Source organism: Pelodiscus sinensis, chromosome 3 (assembly GCF_049634645.1).
Source record: "Pelodiscus sinensis isolate JC-2024 chromosome 3, ASM4963464v1, whole genome shotgun sequence".
In the NCBI taxonomy this organism is placed as follows: domain Eukaryota; kingdom Metazoa; phylum Chordata; order Testudines; family Trionychidae; genus Pelodiscus; species Pelodiscus sinensis.
In genome coordinates, this window is record NC_134713.1 from 56763752 (window position 1) to 56785458 (window position 21707).

Sequence of the window (21707 nt, forward strand, 5' to 3'; positions counted from 1 at the left end):
TGGACACCAGACTTAGATACCACAGTGATGGGTACAGCGCAACAGTATATACATATACAGTGAAAAAGAAATGTCTAAGAGTTTTGGAGAATGGCTGCCTCTTGTCAGGACCAGGAAACAAAATGTAACCACATTTAAAATTTTCTTCTGATTATAAACATAATTGCTTTAATTACACAATTTTTCTAAATTATTTATAGCAAATTATTTATTGGCAATATTTCTATGAAGCGGTTTCATAAAATTGTATTAAGACACTCTAGGTTATGCTACGTCACTGCTTTTTTTGTGTTGTTAGAGGCCTCATGCCTAACCATGCACCTGAGGCATAGCAGTATCTCAGCACAGTGGACTCTTTGCATACATCATTGCAGAAATATAACACTTAGACCAGATGGTGTTAATTAAATGATGCTCTTCTTCTAACAAACATAAGCATTTTTGAAAATTGCACTTAAAGTCCCAGTTCAACACACCCCGTTGTGTCTTATTGATGAACACTCTTTGACCAGATGGTGTACATTAAATGATGCTCTTCTGTTAACAGTGTTAAGCCCTTATGAAAACTGTGCACAAAGCAGGGGAAATAGATAAGACAACTCTGGTTACTTCATTTCATAGAGAAATCAAGGTAACCACAAAAGACCTATCCGAGAATTGTGTTGGGAGTAGATCACTTAAATATTGACGCTTCTCCAGTTAGTGTCTCTGCATAGGGTTCTACAGATAGGTCTCGTTACAACTTAGGAATTTACATACTGGAAAAAAAATGGACCATTCCATTTTCTCCTGGCACAAAGTATATCTACTGTAAACTCTGTAAAACAGAGATACAGTATTTGAGAATCACATAAAAAATAAATCTGATCCCTAATATGTCTCCTCCCTTGTTCTGGCTGTGATTGTCACTCTGAAAACAAAAGCTAATTCTGATACCAGTGCAGCTTGGCAGACACACCACTGAAAAAAATGAAATGACTCCAGTTTTGGGATCCAAAACTAAGGTGCTAGACATTAAAGATACTTAGCCCTTAGTAAGTGATGCTGTGCACCTCCCTGGATATAAGGGAAATCTGACCAGATGTGCTGTATACTTGATGAACATTGAACGTGCTAAGTGACCTAGAGATTTTATTAGTTAAGGATGTTCATTTGCATATCTTTAAACCAACATGCAGAAGAGCAACTTAAGATTGTATTAATATTACCACTGTGTTTACAAATACTGACAGTGAAGGCTATGAGCCAGAATAATTTCCAGTTTTACTTTGCTGACTTACCAAATTACCCCAGGGATGAATTTAGCCTAATGGACATAGTCTGTCTAGAAGTTGATGTAGTTTTAACGAGACAATAGCACAGAAACACTTATGCAAATAGCACACCACTCAAACAATATATATTCCTAATTATTAAGGGGGAAAAAAATCAAAACAATAGTTGTACTGCCATATCACATTTGTAACATAATGTTAAACAATTTTCCTTGCCTATTCATCCAGTTAAACCTAATTGTGTCCATGTTCCTGTGACCAAAATATTCTCAGTAAGACTGTGTGTTATATAGTAAAACAAATGGAGAGAATATATCCCACAGAGAGAACTTAGCCTTTTATTTTACTCAGCCATAATACAAAGTAACCTACAGGCCTGTATCATATAACAAACTGGCTTCAGCAAGTTCATACGTAGGCCCACCACATCTAGCATAGATAAAATAGCCCAGCAATTACCCTAGATTTTGGGGAACTGGGAATAGGTTGTTCAACAGAGGGAGTTGGTATAGAACAATACCACACAACTGCAGGAACACTGAACTGGTATTGGACTTGAATGTTTTAGGATAGCATCATTGGTGATTGTTTAACCACAAACTTTTTTTAACAATAGGTGATGTATATTATAATGAGCTAAAAGGCTTAATTTTTTAACCTATTGGTTAAGTGTACCCCTCTATTTTGTGGATGAGGAAAAATTTGGACATGGAACACTGGGGACATTTGAATGACTAGGCTGAGCCACTATGTAGCAAGAGTTAGGTTTCTATCATTGACCATTTAGCTCTCCATTTTTATCTACCACCAAACCTCTGAGTGTTAGGGTTCTGATCCATCACACTTATTTGACAAGCCAGGGACAGGGCTCTTCCTTTGTCTTTCACCACCAGGTCCCCAAGGAAGGATGTAAGCATGGATGTAGAGAGCATATACAAGGAATGAGATATCCCTAATACTGTGTCACTGCTATTTGTTTATGTGGTTTGGAGCGTTTTTGTCCTCCCTGATTTTTTTTCCAGTGGCTAAGGCTTTGTCTGGCCCCAAGTGTGAGTGTCTTTTCTGTACATCCTGGTGTTCCCTACGAGATACTGAACTGGTTAATTTTAATTCTGTGCAGCCTGACTCTAGAATGAGAACCTATTACCAGATGCTCATTACATTATTATCAATTGGCAATCGATACAATTACACTTGAACCCCTTTAATCCAGCAACCTTGGAAAATAGGGTATGATGGATTATGGAATATTCTGGACCATGGGTGTTTGTCATAATGAAGGGTGTTAGGGAATGGGGGTACAGGATCTGGGAGGGTGGGAGGGAACAGGAGGGGTATGAGGGCATAGGGTCTAGGCAGGAGGGGGATAGGTACAGAGTGTTTATCTGCCACCCCGCCTCCTGGGGCATACCAGTCTACATGTCCCCCGCTGCTTCCAAGCCCTGCCTTCTGCCTCTATGGAACAGCAGAGGAAAAGCCTGCAGACCAGTATTGTCCTTTGCTGTACTGCCATTCCCCCAATTGGGGGGTATGGGAAGTAGCAGCACACAGAGCTGCTTCCTCAACCCACTGCCAGGGTGTTCATGGATCAGGGAAACCCAGATTATGGTGGTTCAAGTGTATTAACCATTTAAAAAGCATCAGGCAACAAAAGAGAAAAAGAACACAGACAGACATCAAGAATAGTCAAGAGCAACAATCATTAAACGAAGCACTGGAACATCTGTTCTCTCCGCAGTATCCTCCTTTGTTATAACAAGAAAGCAACCCACAACATAAAGAGGTTTAATTCTACAGAGATGACATATACCTCAAGTGCAGAGCATGTCTACAAAACTAATGGGAAACAAAACCATCCTTTCATCCATTCACTCAAACTGCTCAACTGGCTAGGCATGAAATCTATTGTACATTAGACCTAAAATATACAGTGAAAGCAAACCTCCCCACAAAAGCCACCAGCACCAAAACACCCCTAACTCACAGATAAGTCAACAAGTCAGGACACAAAACACAAAAACGTGCAAGATGAACTGGGCTAAAACTCTGTCTCTTAGAATTAAGCCATTGAGCAGGCTAGGTGACAAACATAAGGCTCCCTAGCATACTAGGATACTGCATTTGCTCATTTAAGTGCTGTAAACTTACAATCCTGTCATAGTGGCTAAAAACAATGACAGTATGCTTAAAAAGTAACTCACAAGTGTTCTGATAAGAAGTATCTGAATAGAAACAGCAATGATAATTTTGTTAACTTCTGGACATTTATTGTCTGGATATAAAAGTATATCTTAAAAAAGACAAGAGTTTAATATAGGCACCATAATCATCTCCCAAACAGGATTCAGGATTTCTCCATAGCTAGTATTTCCCCAACTTTTGCAATTTTTTTTTAATGGATTACAGGAATTTTATTTCATTTCCAAAAATCTGTCTACCACACTCTTAGTTTCCATCAGCAGATGGCCAATTAGTTCTCTTAAATAATCTGTTAGGAAAGCACATTATTTTATATGCAGGAAATTATTATGAAAAAGTTAATATAATAGCTGTGTATTCAAGCTGTTAGTGGCATTTTAATTCCTGTTGAATCCAATTAGTTTTCTACCCAGTAAATAAGCCCCCTAAACATTCTTCCACATCCCTAAAACCTGCTGCCATGCCTACCAAGTTATTAGTGCTTCATTATGCTCTTTTCTGCCAATATAGACTATTAACTTGTGAAAAGAATGCTTCAGGCCTTCATATGGTGAAAAATTCTACAGAATAAGAGTGACATTCTGATTTTAAATATCAGAGGGGTAGCCGTGTTAGTCTGAATCTGCAAAAGCGGTGAGGAGTCCTGTGGCACCTTATAGACTGGCCAAAGTGTTGGAGCATAAGCTTTCGTGGGCAAAGACCCACTTCGTCAGATCTGAAAGCTTATGCTCCAACACTTTGGCCAGTCTATAAGGTGCCACAGGACTCCTCACCGATTCTGATTTTAGTTATATTCTATTATGAATCCAAGGCAACTCCTCTGATCTTTGCAGTGTGATTCTGGATTAAAGTTCAGCAAAAAATTGATTTCACTTCAGAGATAGAACTATAGAATCCAGTGGGAGGGGAAGAAGGGAAATCCAGTTTTATTTCAATAGAAACCAATTTAATTTTTTAAACTAAAAATTATGGTTTAGAAACAGCCACCATTTCAGGTCAAGTAGAAACAAAAATATTCAGTTTTTGAAAGAAGGGACAAAAGTGCTTCAGAGATTTCCTGCAAAAACTGTACCAGAGAGCTCTCACAACCAATCTTCTTCATTAGCCACTGATAAATGCCATGCAGCAGAATTGTTTTTGTTCCATGTAAGAGAAATGCTCTTTTTAAAACAAAGGAAGGGTATAACACCACATAGCAAACATCAAATACTCTTAACAGGAAACATTGATACTTTTTTCTTGGAAAACATGCTGAGACTATTGAATGTCTAGTGTGGTACTCTGGTCATGAAACTTAGAAGAAGATGGAATGGAATGAAGACATTAGGGAAGCCTGGTGATCGTTTGGCTTGTGTTAGGTCAACACTCTTTGTAAAAACAAAAAGTTAATATGTACTGTTTGACTCACTACTAGGAGGGTTCCTCCTCCTGGTCACTCTCAGAAATAGCTCATAAGGTTAGTGCTCTTTCCAATGGTTGAGGCCATCACTTCTCCTCCATCTCTGGGTCTGCAGCTACTCTCAGTCTCTAAGCTACAGCCTCCACTTTGTTACTTGACCCTCTGGCCAGATGATCCTGCTTGTTTCCCTGCCCCTTTCTCCAGGTTTAAGCTACAGCCATCCCTGAGCTTGTTCTCTGCTAGAGACCTTTCTGCCTTTCCCTTTCTGCCATTTCTCTCCCGGAGTGACTGCTGCCTATTTCCCAGCAAACATCTGCTACCTTTATAAATCTAGCCCATTTTCTTCATCTTCAGTGAGACTCCCTCACCTATGGGATTATTTAGCAATTTGAGTCCCTTCTGTTCCAGTGGGCCAGTTTAATTAGCCCCCTTCTCGATTTGCATTAACCCTTTCCAGCCAAGTGTGGGGTAAACACTCCATTCACAGTAGGGTATTTAAATTTATTCATCTTCTCCTTAATCTCAGTTATATTTACCTACGAAAACATTTGCAACAATCTGAAACACAAATCCACACACTTTTTCAGACATCATCTTTAAAAGGCTTTTGTGCCATATGAAAAATAAACTCCTCCAGTTTGGAAGCTTGTTTTGTCTTGCAATCAATTCATCAACAATGTATGAACATTCTCAGGTAATTCATACTTTGAAATCAATTGCAATGATTGCTAACATACTTAAGAGGAAATGTATCTTTGTGAAATAAGATTCTGGTATCTAATGTAGCAGCAGGCAATAATCGCCTTCCAATGCTAGATGAAGATAAAAATTACCAAAATAGTCATTGCAAGTAATGGTGCTAATAAATTTTCCACACATTTGATTATGAAAAGCTCTGATACAACAAAATTATAATTCAACTAGATTTATTCAAGCAGTGAGCTTCAGTGGAAACAGAGATAGATATGGGTTTTCACAAGGCTTATTTTCAAATTATTTTCTTTTACGGAATAGACCAATAGATTTATTTACACAAAGTGTTGGTCAATGATTACGATAGTCACTACAAAATAGCCAGTACTTCAGACTTACTTATATGCTGGTCTTGCTTTTCAGATAAAAGATTACATACAGAAGAGTTTACAGGCAGGTTTGCTCTAAAAGGGGAAAAAAGATGTCATGTCAAAAATTAAAAAAATATATATCTATAATCAAAATGTGCTGAAAATGAGCGGATTCATAAAACTGGAAACCTAGGTTCCTTCAAGTTACAGTAAATATAACAAGAAGGTATATACAAACGTAATATCTTTAGAGCATTCTGGACATCCAAAAGAATGTGTTAGGCTGGCATTATATATGTATTCAAAGGCCAGGACAGACCACAGTGATCACCTTGTCTGATCTCCTATACAATACAAGGTCATAGAATGCCCCCAAAATAATTCCAGAGCATTTCTTTTAGAAAAGTCATCCAATCTTGATTTAAAAATCACCAATGATTAGATTCCACTGTGAACCTTGGTAAGTTGATTCAATTGTTAATTATGCACTATTAAAAACGTATACCTTATTTGTAGTCTGCACATGTCTTGCTTCAAGTTCCAGGCATTGGATCATGTTATTAACCTATCAGAGAAAGAAAGATAACATCACCAACTGAAAAGGGGGAATTTATTTATTTATTTATTGATGAAGTCCCATCTCACTGAGAAATGAGAACTAATCAGAACAGGATATTAAGCAAGAACAAGAAATCTCTGAGCAAGTTAAAATACTTAGCAAAGAATTTTTTTTAATTTAAAGATGAAATGTCAAGAGAATTTCTAATAGCTAAATATTTGGAATTAAAAAAAAAGAGAAATTTTCAGGTGCATTAAATACATCAGAATAATCTCACCAGAATGCCAATAATGGAAATTTTTACATTGTTAAAAGAAAGTAAAAGGAATTTGGTGAAGTTATTGGAACTTTATGATCAGTATGCTTATAGGGACGTAACATGCATAATAGTCTTTCACATAACGGGTATGTCTACACTCGCAGCTTCTTGCGCGAGTAATATGCAAGGGAGGCTAAGCGTGGAATATCGCCGAGGCTCATTTGCATACCTAATGAGCCACCATTTTTCTCAGAAGAGGCTCTTGTGCAAGAAGGATTTAATGAAATTTGAAGAACATCGGAACGGCCATACTGGGTCAGACCAAAGGTCCACGTAGCCCAGTATCCTGTCTGTCGACAGTGGCCTATACCAGATGCTCACAGGTAAACCTCATGTGATCCCTCCCCTGTTACCTACCTCCAGAGAAACAGAGGCTAGGGATACCATTCCTACCCATCCTGGCTAACAGCACTGATGGACCTAACCTCCATGAATCTATCTCGCTCTTTTCTTAACCCTGTTAAAGTTCTAGCCTTCACCACATCCTCTGACAAGGAGTTCCACAGATTGACTGTGCGCTGAGTGAAGAAAAACTTCCTTTTGTTTGTTTTCAACCTGCTGTCTATTAATTTCATTTGGTGACCCCTAGTTCTTATATTGTGGGAATAAGTAAATAACTTTTCCTTATTCACTTTTTCCATGCCAGTCATGATTTTATAGACCTCTATCATATCCCCTTAGTCTCCTCTTTTCTAAGATGAAAAGTCCAAGTCTTTTTAATCTCTCTTCATATAGGACCAGTTCCAAAACCCCTAATAATTTTTGTTGCCCTTTCTGAACCTCTTCCAATGCCAATATATCTAGCATGTATACGCTACATGAAAGCCTGAAAATTAGTCCAAGGCAGACTCTGTTAATGTGGACTTAGAGCCCTAGGAAGCACTAAGGAAGTTAAAAGGTGATTCAATTTATATCGACCACATGATTAGTTGATAAAGGAAGGCACTCAGTACCGGCTTGTGCTGGTTCAGGAGTTACCCCTGCTGCAGCTCTACAGTTTAAATGTAGTAGGAGTCAGGTATTCAGTTACATTTAAACTACAGAGCTGCAGTGGGGGTAGGTCCCTGACTAGCACAAGCCAGTCATTTCATTTATAATGAGCTAATTGTTGTCCTGTACAAGCCCAGAAATGTTTCAACTGATTGAAACAGATATTTAAAATTATCTCTATTTTAATTAAGCTTTCTGATCCCTTAGGCTTAGGCAAAAATGAATGTACTAGAAGCAGGAAGTACTGATGACCAACATGCATTGGAACAATGCCTAAATGCTATGGTATTGCAATAAGATTGTACTAGGATCTTCAAAATAGGTTTATCTAAGGAATTTATATTATTTGACATGTTCTCAGTATATCTGAGGTCCAATACTGCACTGTGATAGGGGATGGAGGTGGATTGCCAGACATAAAGAAATGCAGGATCAGGGTCTAAGCTAATTTATGACAGGAAACATTTAGTGCAGTCTTGCTCTTTGAAACTGGGGACTTGGATTATGTGTCTGGATTATTCCATTTAAAAAGCTTGCAACCAAAATCTTTGGGTACATAGTAAAATGTGTGCCAATACTCTCGACATATGAAGTATGTGCAACAAATCTATGGGTGTGTCTGAGAATACTCCAGTGGCAATGCCTATGTAAATGTTCAATCTTCATCTACTCCATTTCTTTCAGCAGATTGTGTTATCTGTGCACATTCCAGAATAAGGGGTGGTGTAGAGTAACAGTAACTCTAGGCGAGGCAGGGGGATTTCTTCCTCAGGGGAGCATAGCCAAATTTCCTATTCACAAGGAGAATGCATTCACTGCTGCACCTTTTGAGGGATGTGTTATGTTCCCTCCTGCACATCAGTCCTGTCCTTGACCCAGAAATCAGAGTCCTAACCCTGCCTGCACATTGCCAGCTCCTTTCTTTGGTATAATTGTAGTACTGGGGCACAGGACAAGACTAGCCCATGCACACATTGCTACTCTTACAAGGACAGGGTTCCTTACATGGTTGTTTACTCAGTTCTGAAACACCAAACTTTGCATCAATGCATGCATATAAATCCTCCCCCTACTCCAGTGTTATCAGTTCTACAATGCTTTTTATCTAGATGAGGGAGTTATATGGAGAGTTTGGGCAGTGGATTCTCCCTGAATACAGTACTTCATGATTAACCAGAACATTTAAAAGAATTATCTATTTAAAGTACTTATGTAGGATAGAGACAAACAAGTGGGTTCTGCTAGCGCTCAATAGGAAAGAATTAAAAACCCCACTAGTGTACCATTCGACATGAAAGATTACTCCCTCCTAGCAACTGTGTGAAATATTGAGCCAGGACCATTTTAAAAGTGAGTTCCTGAAACTCCAGGTGTCTTTCATATCAAAGTCTATTAAAAAGAAAAGCAATCAGAAGAGGAACATTAGTATTTGGCTAAAATGCATCCAGATGACTAAAATACAAAAAGGAACAAATCTGTTTACCAGGAGCATTTTTTACTGTCTGAATACAACATAATCTTGATTAAATGAGTACTCAATTTAAATCACAGCAGGATGTCAAAAGATCAGGCACACAGGCAGTGTTTGAAGGTTTTAAAGATCTGGGAGGGACAGCCCTCTAAGTGTGTTCAGAGAATGAAACAGTGATGCCTACTGTCACTGCAAGTAAAGTATTTTATTTCTGTTGGAGAAAACATACCTATTATTCAAATATACAGAATCTTACTTTTGTAAAAAATAAAAGTTGGTAACACATACGTGTTGGTGTTGTACGTACATAGTCACCTTAAAGAGGAAGCTCAATTGAAATGTTTTTCTCAGCTGATAGTGGCTTAATCACCAACCAGCTTAGCACTAACAAGCTCTTGTCATTTATGGGTGTAAAGACTTCCTACTAAAGGCAGGTGTAGCAGGGCACCTTCTGCTCCTTGTCTTTTTGTGCCAAAGAAACTTGTTCAGACTCCACTAGCTGGCTCTCCACATCATGCTGTTCATTTAGGATCCTTCCACTAACTGTGTGACAGTTTTGTTCAACAATACTATTTACAGCATCTTGTATCCTCAGGGTTCAAAGAGGAGGAGGAGATCTTCTTTCCTAGAGAATGCTCTGCTCTTCTCCCTTGTCTTTTTTTTTTTTTTTTTATAAACAGTCCTCAGCTGAAGGCTAATAAATCCCATAGTTCACACAGCTTGATACACCTCTGAAATCCAGCACTCTCTGGTTCAGTAACATCCATGGTCCAGTAGGACCAGGGATGCTTTGACCAAAGCATCCGGGAGCCTAAAGGCAGGAAGGCCAACAGCCTGGTCAGGGCTGGAGGAGCCCCATAGCAGTGCACCCGTAGCAGTACAGGGCTGGCCCATGCAGTGCGGGTTCGAAGAAGCCCAGCCACCTGCAGCAGCATAGAGCTGCAGAGCCCTAGCCACCTGCAGCAGTGGGGAGCCAGGGAAACCTAGCTCCAGTGACAGGTCCTTCTCCTTCCAGATCCAACCCATATTGAGCTGTGTTGTTCCCTTTTATACTGCTCCAGCCCTTGGAACACACTCACTGTGGTCGGGAGGTGGGACTTCCATCACCTACAGGGAGGGTTCCTCTACCCAGGGCAGGGTGTACACATCCCGTCACACAAGGGAAGAGATGCAGGGTAAGTTACTCTATTGCAGCCGGGGGTGGGCGGAGGGCCATGCAGAGTGGTAAGTAACAGCTGGGGGAAAGGGACAGCAGCAGTGCGGAGCAGTAAGCTGCTGTGTATAGCAGTGGGGTGGGAGTTGGGCAGGCATCATTGTGGGAAGTCATTCTTGCATCTGGAGGGAGGGGGAGAGTGACGCGGGGTGAACAGAAGTTATATGTCTGCGAGCTGGCTAAGCCCTCTCTGGATCTGCATTATGTCAAACCAGAGCATTAATGTACACAGAGATATCAATAGAATCTTGCTGGGAAGATGGTGCCAAAACTTTTCCTGAGGTACTTAATTTTCTCATGGAGATTCTGTGGCAGGGTTGCCATTTCCCCACTGCTGTGGTATGACACTATCGGAAACATTTCCTCCAATTCTGCTGCCAGAAACAGCAGCACAGAGTTTGGCTGCATAAGGAGCAGGGCACCCTCCGCTCGCATCCCAAAGTAGAGCCTGATAAACTTTGGCAGGGATATATCAGCCAGCATAATGGCAGCCTGTGGACAAGTGTAGGATTATTACAAATTGTTTCCATGCACACCTCCTGCACAAGTGTGGACTGTACTTTCTTGGGGCCCCATTCTCCCACTTCCCCACCTTTAAAACTCACCATGATCAGTGTGTCTAGAGAGATCTGTGTTTGCCTGTAGGGTAACAAGGAAAGTGACCAGTATTGTTCAGAGACATGCATGTTAGTGAAATGTTACTATCTTTATGAGGAACAGTACAGTCACCCTCTTTTTCATGGTTACTTTTCTAAACCATACCTTGAAGTCAGGCACGTTCTCCCACAGACAGACTCTGTCATCTAAGGATACTACCTCAGGGTATGTCTACACTACAAAGTTAGTTCGAACTAACGGACGTTAGTTCGAACTAACTTTAATAGGTGCTACACTAGCGCTCCGCTAGTTCGAATTTGAATCGAACTAGCGGAGCGCTTAGTTCGAACTAGGTAAACCTCATTTTACGAGGACTAACGCCTAGTTCGAACTAGCTAGTTCGAACTAAGGGCTGTGTAGCCCTTTAGTTCGAACTAGTGGGAGGCTAGCCCTCCCCAGGTTTCCCTGGTGGCCACTCTGGCCAACACCAGGGAAACTCTATGCCCCCCTCCCGGCCCCGGACCCTTTAAAGGGGCACGGGCTGGCTACGGTGCCCGTGCCAGGTGCAAGCCTGCCAGCACCCAGCCAGCAGACCCTGCACCTGGCACGGCACAGAGCCACCCACCCGATGCCCCCCAGCCCACCCCCTCTTGCCGGGACCAGGCTGGCGGCTCCCGGGAGCTTGCCCTGGACCGCAAGAGGCGGGCATCTTCCTGGGCTAGTGCGGACATCGTGGACCTCGTCCACGATCTCCGCACTAGGCACAGGAAAGTGGCCGTCTAGGGCAGGAGAGCTGCCAGCCTGGCCACCCAGGAGCAGGTGTGCATGAAAATCAAGGGGGTCCACTGAGACCCCCGACCCTGAGCCCTGAGCTTACAATGGCCGTACTGGGTCAGACCAAAGGTCCATCTAGCCCAGTAGCCTGTCTGCCAACAGCGGCCAACCCTAGGGACCCTGGAGGGGATGGACCGAAGACAATGACCAAGCCATTTGTCTCGTGCCATCCCTCTCCAGCCTTCCACAAACTTTGGGCAGGGACACCACTCCTACCCTCTGGCTAATAGGACTCCATGGACCCAACCTCCATGACTTGATCTCACTTCCCTTTCAACTCTGTTCTAGTTGTAGCCTTCACAGCCTCCTGCAGCAAGGAGTTCCACAGGTTAACTATTTGCTTTGTCAACAACAACAACAACTTTCTCTTACTAGTTTGAAGCCTGCTACCCATTCCTTTCCTTTGGTGTCCTCTAGTCCTTCTTTATGGGAACTCAGGAAGAACTTTTCTGAATGCACCCTCTCCACCCAACCCCTGCTTTTAGAGACCTCTATCCTGTCCCCCCTCCGTCTCCTCTTTTCTAAGCTGAACAGTCCCAGTCTCTGTAGCCTTTCTTCATCTGGGACCTGTTCCCAACCCCTGATCATGTTAGTTGCCCTCCCCTCTCCCAGCCTTTCTCTTCCCCTCTCCCACCTCCTTTTCCCAGTCTCCCCCAGTTTTTTTCAATAAAGACAGAGTCAATGTTGGAAGAAACGTTATCTTTATTTTGTACATCAATAAGAAGGGGGGCTAAGGAAGGGTAAGTGGAAGGAGGTGAGGGAGGAATGGGGTACGAGCCCCCGATGGGGAGGACTGGGCTGGCTCTGCGGGCTTCTGGGGGTGGAAGCTCTCCTGCAGCCCCCCAATTACTCCCTCTCCCCAGATGGCAGCCTGCGGCAAGTGCAGCCGGGCTGATGGCCGAGTGGTGTGATGTGCCCAGTGTGGGCACTCAGGGCACTCCAAGCCAGAACTTCTTTGCAAGCGGGGCACCCCTTAGAACTGTGTGTCCGGGGTGGGGGTCGGGACCCTTTAAGCGCAGCCCTCGGCTAGCCTGAGACAGCATCTCCATGCTCTAAGTCCTCCTTTTATGCCCTGCCGGCACTGCTTCCGGCCATCCTTAAGCCCTGTTCAGAGTCCACTCAATGTGGACTTGCTAGTTCGAACTAGCAAAACGCTAGTTCGAACTAGTTTTTAGTTCTAGATGCGTTAGTTCGAACTAGCTTAGTTCGAATTCACTAATTCGAACTAAGTTAGTTCGAACTAGCGCTGTAGTGTAGACATACCCTCAGAGAACACGAGAAGATCTAGTCAAGGATGTTTTATAGCATTCAACGCTACCAACAGAAAAATGAGGAAAGGAGGGCCATGGAGATGAAAGTCAGAACAGAAGCCACTGAGCGCATGCTAAAGCTGAGATGACCAAACTGAGATGCTGCCGTGTCTTATCAAGGTGTGGAGTGAACAGAATCAAAGGCCTCCCTGGCAGTACATGCAGAATTCTTTTCACAGCAACCCTCCCTCTACACCCTTCATTTTCACTGCCAGGTAATGTTTTTTCCCCCCAGCACACTCCACTGCCCATCACAGCAGTTGTGACTTTGACAGCTGGTCATTAACACAATTATGAGGTTTTCCAATAACTTACCACCGAGCATCCACACTACCTGTGGGACTGTGATTGAAAGGCAGCAATAAAGACAAATGTGTTGCAGACTTCCATGTGTTTATTTTGTGTGACAACCCACAGCAATATCTCTGGTCCCTCTGGAAGCCTGTAATATCCCTTAGTCTCATGGGAATGCCTCACTCAGGATGAGCAGTGGGTGAGGCAGGGAAGCAACCCCATACAGACAGAAATGTCAGCACCCTTCCCTGACAAAGTGTTTCCTCAATGCCTCCCTGATATGATGAGCACCCTATGGGCTCCTCTGACAACCATAAGTGTCTGTCATGAGTATTTGCCCAGGTGCTGTGCCTCATTGCTCCACCCATGGCAAACATTTCACTCTTGCTCTCACACAAATCATGTAAGCAACAGCATGCACCCATCGCATTGGGGATATGGGTCAGGCCTGCCATAGAGACACCTCCATCTTCCAAAAGGTTAGGCCTTCCATAGACACAACTCCATCTCCCTTTCAGTCTGTCAAAGGCACATTGAACAACTATGTGGCATTGGCTCAGTTTGTTGTTGAACTGCTCCTTCCTGCTGTCCATGTGCCCCATGTAAGGCTTCATGAGCCAGGGCTATAAGGGGCATATTGGATCACCTCAGATCACTGTGAGAATTTTCACATTTCCCACTGTAATTTTCTGGTCTGAAAAGAACATCCTGGCCTGCAGCTTTCTGTACACTGTTCCTGAAGACGTGTGCATCATGCATCTTTCCAGGTCACTGCATTTTTATCTGTGAACTGCCCATGGTGATCCACAAGCACCAGAAGCACCATGGACAACTACACCCAACCTTATCACAGAGCACATCAAGGGGTACTTCTCCAAATCGATTTGCAACCGAACAGTAGCAATCAGGAGCTGCCAGCTTTCACAAAGCAATCACAGCATGGTTCTCCGCTGGGAGTGTAGCTCTCATTCAGTTGTCCTTGTGTTTGAGTTCAGGGCTCAGCATACTGCTCCAGGAAGGCTGCTATAGCACCTAAAAGTTCTGCAGCCACTGCTCTCCATCCCACACCTGAATGCACTCGGTGCTGGGTTCCTTAGCTCAAAAGCGATGCTCTACTCGGCACAGCTGCTCTGTGACAGCCCAAAGCAATGCCACTTATATTGTCATCTACATCAAGTCTTCTTCCTCTAATTCTAAGTACATAAGTAGCTCTGCTGCAATATGTGATGTCCTAAGCACATTGAACACAGCATGGGAGAAAAACCTGGGATCCATGATTTCGCACAGCAGATGCTGGAGTGCACAGCAAGGACTGTCTTTCAAAAGGCGTGAAAGTAAGCCAGATGCCCCGGGAGGGCTAGGAAGCAAAGAGGTGGCCAACAGGATGTTTTTCATGTTTCCAAAAAGACTAGCACTATGTTGCGCATTTCCACAGAACCTAGCAACTGAAAGTGACACCACATTGCTTTGCACTTCTGTTGCTGCAGGAGCTAAGAATGTGACCGTGAGATATTGACAGAGGGTGACAGCGTAAACATAATTTGTAGCTTTCTTTTTGGCGACTTATGAAAGCAGACAATTTTCATCTCCAAATCTTTCCAGTGTAGACACAGTGTGTTGGAAAAGGGAATGGGATGGGACTTGAAGTTTTGCCTCCCTTATGCTCAGGCAACACGGAAGTGCTCTTCTCTATTTGTGAGTCTCAGGGAGATGATCTAGCCCATGATGCCAGAATCCCAGAGTCAACCTGTGGAATTCCTTGCCAGAGGAGGCTATGAAGGCTAGGACTATAACAGAGTTTAAAGAGAAGCTAGATAATTTCATGGAGGTTAGGTCCATAAAAGGCTATTAGCCAGGGGATAAAATGGTGTCCTTGGCCTCTGTTTGTCAGAGGCTGGAGAGAGATGGTAGGAGACAAATCGCTTGATCAATGTCTTTGGTCCACCCTCTCTGGGGCACCTGGTGCTGGCCACTGTTGGCAGACAGGATACTGGGCTAGAAGGACCTTTGGTCTGACCCAGTATAGCCATTCTTATGTTCTTAATCTGTATCCATTCTCCTGGTATAATACATTTTCTAGTTCAAGTCTCCACAAGCATGCCCTTACCTCATGCTAGAGGCATAAAAACCAATAAATAATACCCAGCACAGAACCATTCCTTTCTCATACCATCTGTTTCTTGTCCCTAGATCGCTGTTTGTGGCTCTTGACTGATTTTTGCCCTGCTTTCATATACTGCTGCTTGTACATACTGCAGATTCATCTATTGCACAGTAGGATTTTAAATACTTTCACAAAAATCAAATACATTATGACATTCATTCATGCTGATCTATTTAGTTCTGTACACAAAATATTCAAGCTAGTTTGTCAAGGTTGGGTTTCCAATGAGGAAGCCATGCTGGCGGTTGCTTATTGAATTCTACATTCCTCCTGTCACAGCAGCATCTCCAATAACTTCCAGATGACTGAAACCAGGTTCAGCTGTATAGTTGTTTGGCAGCTCCCTTGACTTTTTGCTTACACATGGGAACTACATGTGCAACCATCAGTCCCCTTGTCCTCTCCTTTGTCTTTTAATGAGACAAAGAACTCAAAGGTGTTCTGGTTTCCCTGGGTGCTCCTTCCTATTTAAAATCTCAGAGACCCACGAGTTATCAAAAGAGCTGTTCTACACAACTAATTCCTCCGGATATATTGGACCTTAGAATTTAATTACAAGATCACATTTAGATACAAATTGGGAGACCCACTTTATATTGCAATGGAGAAGTTCAGTTGCATCTTGTTAAACTGGATTGCTAACTATAGGAAAACAGTATTTCAACTGGGGGGGGGGGAGGAGGAAATCAATCACTCTAGGTTGGAAATAGGTCAATGGAGGGATGATAGGAGTTGCTATAGGGAACTTTCTGGGTGTCTGGCTGGTGAGTCTTGCCCACATGCTCAGGGTTTAGCTGATCGCCATATTTGGGGTCAGGAAGGAATTTTCCTCCAGGGTAGATTGGCAGAGGACCTGGAGGTTTTTCGCCTTCCTCTGGAGCATTGGGCACAGATCACAGCTGAAGGACTCTCTGCATGTTGGGGCCTTCAAAGTATTTGAAGGCTTCAATATCTGAGACATAGGTGAGAGGATTATTCTAAGGGGGTGGGCGAGATTCTGTGGCCTGCACTGTGCAGGGGGTCAGACTAGATGATCATAATGGTCCCTTCTGACCTTAAAGACTATGAGAAAGTCTATGAGGTAGCTTAAACCAATGGAATTTGCCCCTACCTACCATCTAAATCACACTTTACTTCCACTATTCACAGATACTTCTAAGGTGAATGGGCTCAGTGTTCCTTTTAGGGATGCAAATGACTAGTCGACGAGTAATGACCAATTAATCGCTCCCTGTCACTTGCCTCTATCAGAGAGAAGCAGCAAGGGGGGGGGGGGAAGGAGTTGCTGCTGGGGGAGCCATCTTAAAAGCTGGTTCTCCCCAGCACTGTCTCCACAGAGTGGGGCAGGGGAAGTAGAGGTGCAGCACGAAAACAGCACAAGTAACAGAAACAGCACGGACTGCTTGCACTGGTCCGACTTCTGTTCATCTCCCTTTGAAATGTAGCAGAAGTCCCCGCTCACCCCATCTTCTCCGCACTGCTTCTCCTTTTTAAAGGGAGAGGTGGAACCCCAGGCGAGTGGGGACTGAGAGTCCCTGCTACTCTTCTGCCTTTTAAATGTAGTAAGAGCCATGGGTGGCAGAGGCATAGCAGAGATACTGAGTGTCCCTCTCCATCCCCTAGTGTACATCTACACTGCAAGCTTATTTTGGAAAAAGCTATTCTGGAAGATATCTTCTGGAATAGCTAATTTCAAAATAGAGCATCCACACTACAGGGAAGCCTCAAAATTAGTCCAAGGCAGGCTCCCCTAATGTGGACTTAGAGCCCCAGGAGGCAGTGGGGAGGAATAACTTAGAATGGATCTGGTGAGGAGCTGTTTCGACATAGCAGCACTGGAGCATCCAATCATACCCTCTTCTAAAAGAGCTTTTTCGGAAGAGGTGCTATTGAGGTTCACCAATGTTAGAAAAAGCCCTTTGTTATTTTGATTTTCTTTTCAAATAACGCAATTGCTGTGTGGATGCTAGTAGTGCTTTTCTGGAATAACAGCCTTTAATCTGGAAAAACAGTGCAGTGTAGACACACCCTTACTGACTAATTAAGTAGTCGATGGGAATTCTATCAACTACTCGATTAGTTGATTAATTGGGGAGACCAAAGGGGAAGTCAGAGTATCATAGGGCAGAGATCTGTTACAAGTCTAAGCTACAAACTGAGGGCTCCTAAGCTAGACATGCACAGCCACTCTCCCTCTGTGCTTTAAGGGGTTTTCCCCAACCAAGGCAGTGCCACTGCAGCCACATGGCAGAGGAGTGTGTTCAGGCAAAAATAAACTATTTCACAGAGGAAATCAGAATATGCCAACAGCACTACTCTGTGGGCTCAGACAGGATTTTTTTCAAACAGAATAATTTTATTCTCAGTCTGATTTCCTCCTATGACAGTCAAACAAAATATCCCACTAAGCTTTGTCCATCTACATAGCAATCTAATTATAAATTTGTGCAATAATATCTATGCTGCTCCTGCATTTTCCAATGATAAGGCAATCCTTATCTTTTGTCACCTAATTATTTCCTGTTCAACTATACGTGGTTGCAATGGTGGAATCTACTGGCTCACCAACTCTCACTCACTGCCTGGTCAGAGAAGGAGATCTTCCTACTGATGGAGGGAGATTTGTCAATAATTATGCCACTGTGGACATCCAAAAGTTTCTTGAGTCTATTCCTCACTCTCTGTCTAGCCACAATACTGATCGTTCTTTCAGGGAACACATTCAGTCAAAACCTTTTTGGTCACAGAAAATGAATCTTTGTTCTCCAAAACGACACTGCTGAATAAGAAATTGTAGCACCTTAGTATGAAAAATATACTGTGGAGAGTATTTCTATAATGGTGGTATTATAAAAAAGAAGAAATCAAATTCTGTGGATCAAACATTTCACTCAAGGGACTAATGGTCAATTGATTTCCTATGAACTAAAGGGGAAGCTATAATTGTGCAAGTCATGGCTTGATCAATTTTACAGTCCCCAGAAAGTTCATTTACTACCCTATAATTTCTCTGGAACGATCGCCTCTTTAATATATCTTTCAGCTATTATTTTCATTGTGATACGACATCAAAGCAATTTTACACACACACACACACACACACACACACACACACACACACACACACACACACAAAGCAAAAAAGTAAAAAAAATAAACACAAAACCCTCACCACCCATTATTTCCAAAACAAAAAGCCGTTGCACAAATCTCCAATTCCATGCAGCCACTCAAGATTCTGCTGGGAGATTTGCTAATGTTTAATGAGATCAACAACCATGCTTTCATTAGGACATTTTAATAACAAACTTCAACCACTATTTCCATTCTTGCTTCTATGGATAAAGACGGAAAATGTGATGTACTGTGAGCAGAATGCATATTATGATGCTGGCAGACCAGTTGCCAACTCATGCCAAGTCTCCTGGACCTCACTGAACACTGACAAATGCATAGCTGGAAACTAGTCTGTTACTCTGGTGTGTGTACTGTTACTCTGGTGTGTTGAAATAGAGATTCATGATCAGAATAGGTTTAGACGTTATAAAATGCTTGTAGGAATGATGCATGTATAAATCTTATAATATCTATATACCATTAGCTCTGTAGTTATAAGTATGTTTGCTAAACATTCAGGCAAGAAACATCATCATGTGTGGAATGCTAGTTTACCACAAGAGGTATCTCCTCAACAAAATGAGGCCTATAGATATGAGACAAGACACTAGGGGACATCAGTGGACAGAGGACTTTACAGAGTACTTCCCTCACACCGATGAAGAAGGACCATGCACATGCCCTCTCCCTGCAGCATTTGAGCTGTGAAGGAAGGGGCAGAAAAGTCTCTATCATGGAGGAATCACCACTATGCTGTTTGAAATTCAGGGAGGACAATATTTCTGAACATAAATTTAGGATTCTTAAGCTGCTTGGCTGGATTAGTCCTATAGGATTTACAACACTTGCCTATATAGCAGCTACTATCACCTTTTGGAACCTAAAAGTAACCTCATTTGTATGTTTACATTTATCTGCTTTAATCTTGTTTCTTTTCTTAGTTAGAAAAAGCTTTAGATAGCCTAATATGCAATTGGCTACAACCATTGTTCTCAGCAAGAGATTTGAGATGCAGTTGATTTGGGGTAAGTGACTTGTCATTTGGGACTGAAAATAACTAGAATATTGTGGTTTCTGGTTTTATGGACCATCTATCATAAAGGCAGGCTTGCTTGCATGGCAAAATAGACTAGAGTGCCCAAAGAGACTGGCTCCATGTAAAGCCATGACAGTGCTTTAGGAGTTCACTCTTGTTACTGAGTTTGTGAAATTTAATTCTAGAAAGCACAACCAGTTTGGGGTCTGTGTCCTGTTTCTTGACAGGCTGCCCTGACATTGGCACTCATAGTTCTGAGCTACTCTAGACAGCCTGACACTCATGATGTGCTCTTATTGTTACATAAGTGATCTAGAAATCCAGGGCATCTGGGAAGACAACAAATGGCAAGCTCTAACACTCTGAGCATTCACAGATCTTCTGTGGCTAATTTTATCATCTGTAAAAAGGCACGTGTATGAGACAATGTGAACTTTGGGAGAGTAATATCCTATCTTTATTCAACAAGGACTATATTAATGCAAGGTCTTATGATGATATGTATTGCAGGATTAGGAGCGCACACACACCATTTCAATTTAAAAATTATTGTTCCAGTTATACCTTTATGTTGTATAGGAGTGTTTATGTTCATTTATATCACCCATACCATTTATGTTTGTTACATAGTTTATATGGTGATAAATACTAAAGTCTTAGTGCTACACCATAGTTTCTTCTCCATAAAGTGAAGAGTTTAGGAATATTTGAAAATACGATGAAGATAATGGTGCTGGGTATCTTAATATAAGGCGACAAGTTAGAGATAGGATGATACATACCATTTAAACAGATTATGTGCAAGTCATTGACGGAGAGATAAGCTAGTTGTTAAACTTGTGGAATGAAAGTAGTTCAGAGGGAACAACAATTAAACTTAGTTTTATATGCATTAAAACATGGCTTTCAGAATCAAACAAAGACTGCAGATCAAGTTTTGACATGAGTAGCAGACATGAAGAGCAAGTAAACTAAAGGCTGGAAATTAAAAAGTCAGATCCTTCAAAACTATAGCAGGGATGAACTGTAAGAAAATAAATTACTGCAGGAAAAATTATTTCTAAACCAAAAAGAGGTGGAAATGCTTTATTATTAATGTGCCAGGACTCAGAAATATTGATCTCTAGCTTCAAAGTTGGTTCCAGGGACAAATGGGAAAACTGTGATTTTCCCTTGGCAAAGAAGAGACGATACTGGGTAAGAAAGTTAAAAAGCAAATGAAAACAGATTGCCCAAGAAAGGGCTCAAAAAGATTTCAAAGCAGTATCTCATCAATGGATGACAACAAAGAAAGGGATTTGTCAAGCTGATTCAGCTTGCCAAAAGCAACAGGCAGTGAACATTGGTAGTAAATGCTTTCTTATACCTTGCAAAATGCTCTCCACACCAACTAATCAGATATATATTAAAGAATCAGATATATTATTGCTGAGTTCCAACAGTGTGCTCAACATCATAAAAAACCCATAAAGTACAAAGTTCCTAGGCAGGCTGCTTATAAACCAAATTGGCCCAATCCATTAAATTTGGGATGCAAGGTATATGCCAGCTATCAAGAAGAGTCTGGTAAGGAGATATAAAGATTATGCATGGCAGGAAAGTCAGGCTGAGAACTAATCACAAAGAAAAGTAAGTAAGTGCCTAAGGAGATGTAAACAAGTGAACATTATTTGTGAGAAAATGTCCTGCAGCTTTCTAACAAATCAAAAGAAGAGAAGAGTTAAAAGAAAATGTAGATCTACTGTTCTGCTAACGGGTATTAAAACTAAGGTTTATGGGATTTAAAAAAAAAACAAAACATCAAGGTCCCAACTCCAGGGAAATGAATAAAAAATGAGTTCAATAAGGAAACATATGGACATGTTTT

The 21707-nt window shown here is 42.0% G+C and overlaps 1 long non-coding RNA gene across 1 annotated transcript in view; it reads right to left on the reverse strand.

The window, feature by feature from the left end:
• The window catches only part of LOC112547277 (uncharacterized), a 75631-nt gene that overhangs the window by 9884 nt on the left and 44040 nt on the right, over positions 1-21707 (reverse strand). Inside the window, exons 3-4 of the long non-coding RNA XR_012902276.1 lie at positions 6442-6501; positions 5965-6029 (exon numbers count right to left, since the gene is read on the reverse strand). This is a non-coding gene — a long non-coding RNA (uncharacterized LOC112547277). The remainder of the gene's footprint in view (positions 1-5964; positions 6030-6441; positions 6502-21707) is intronic.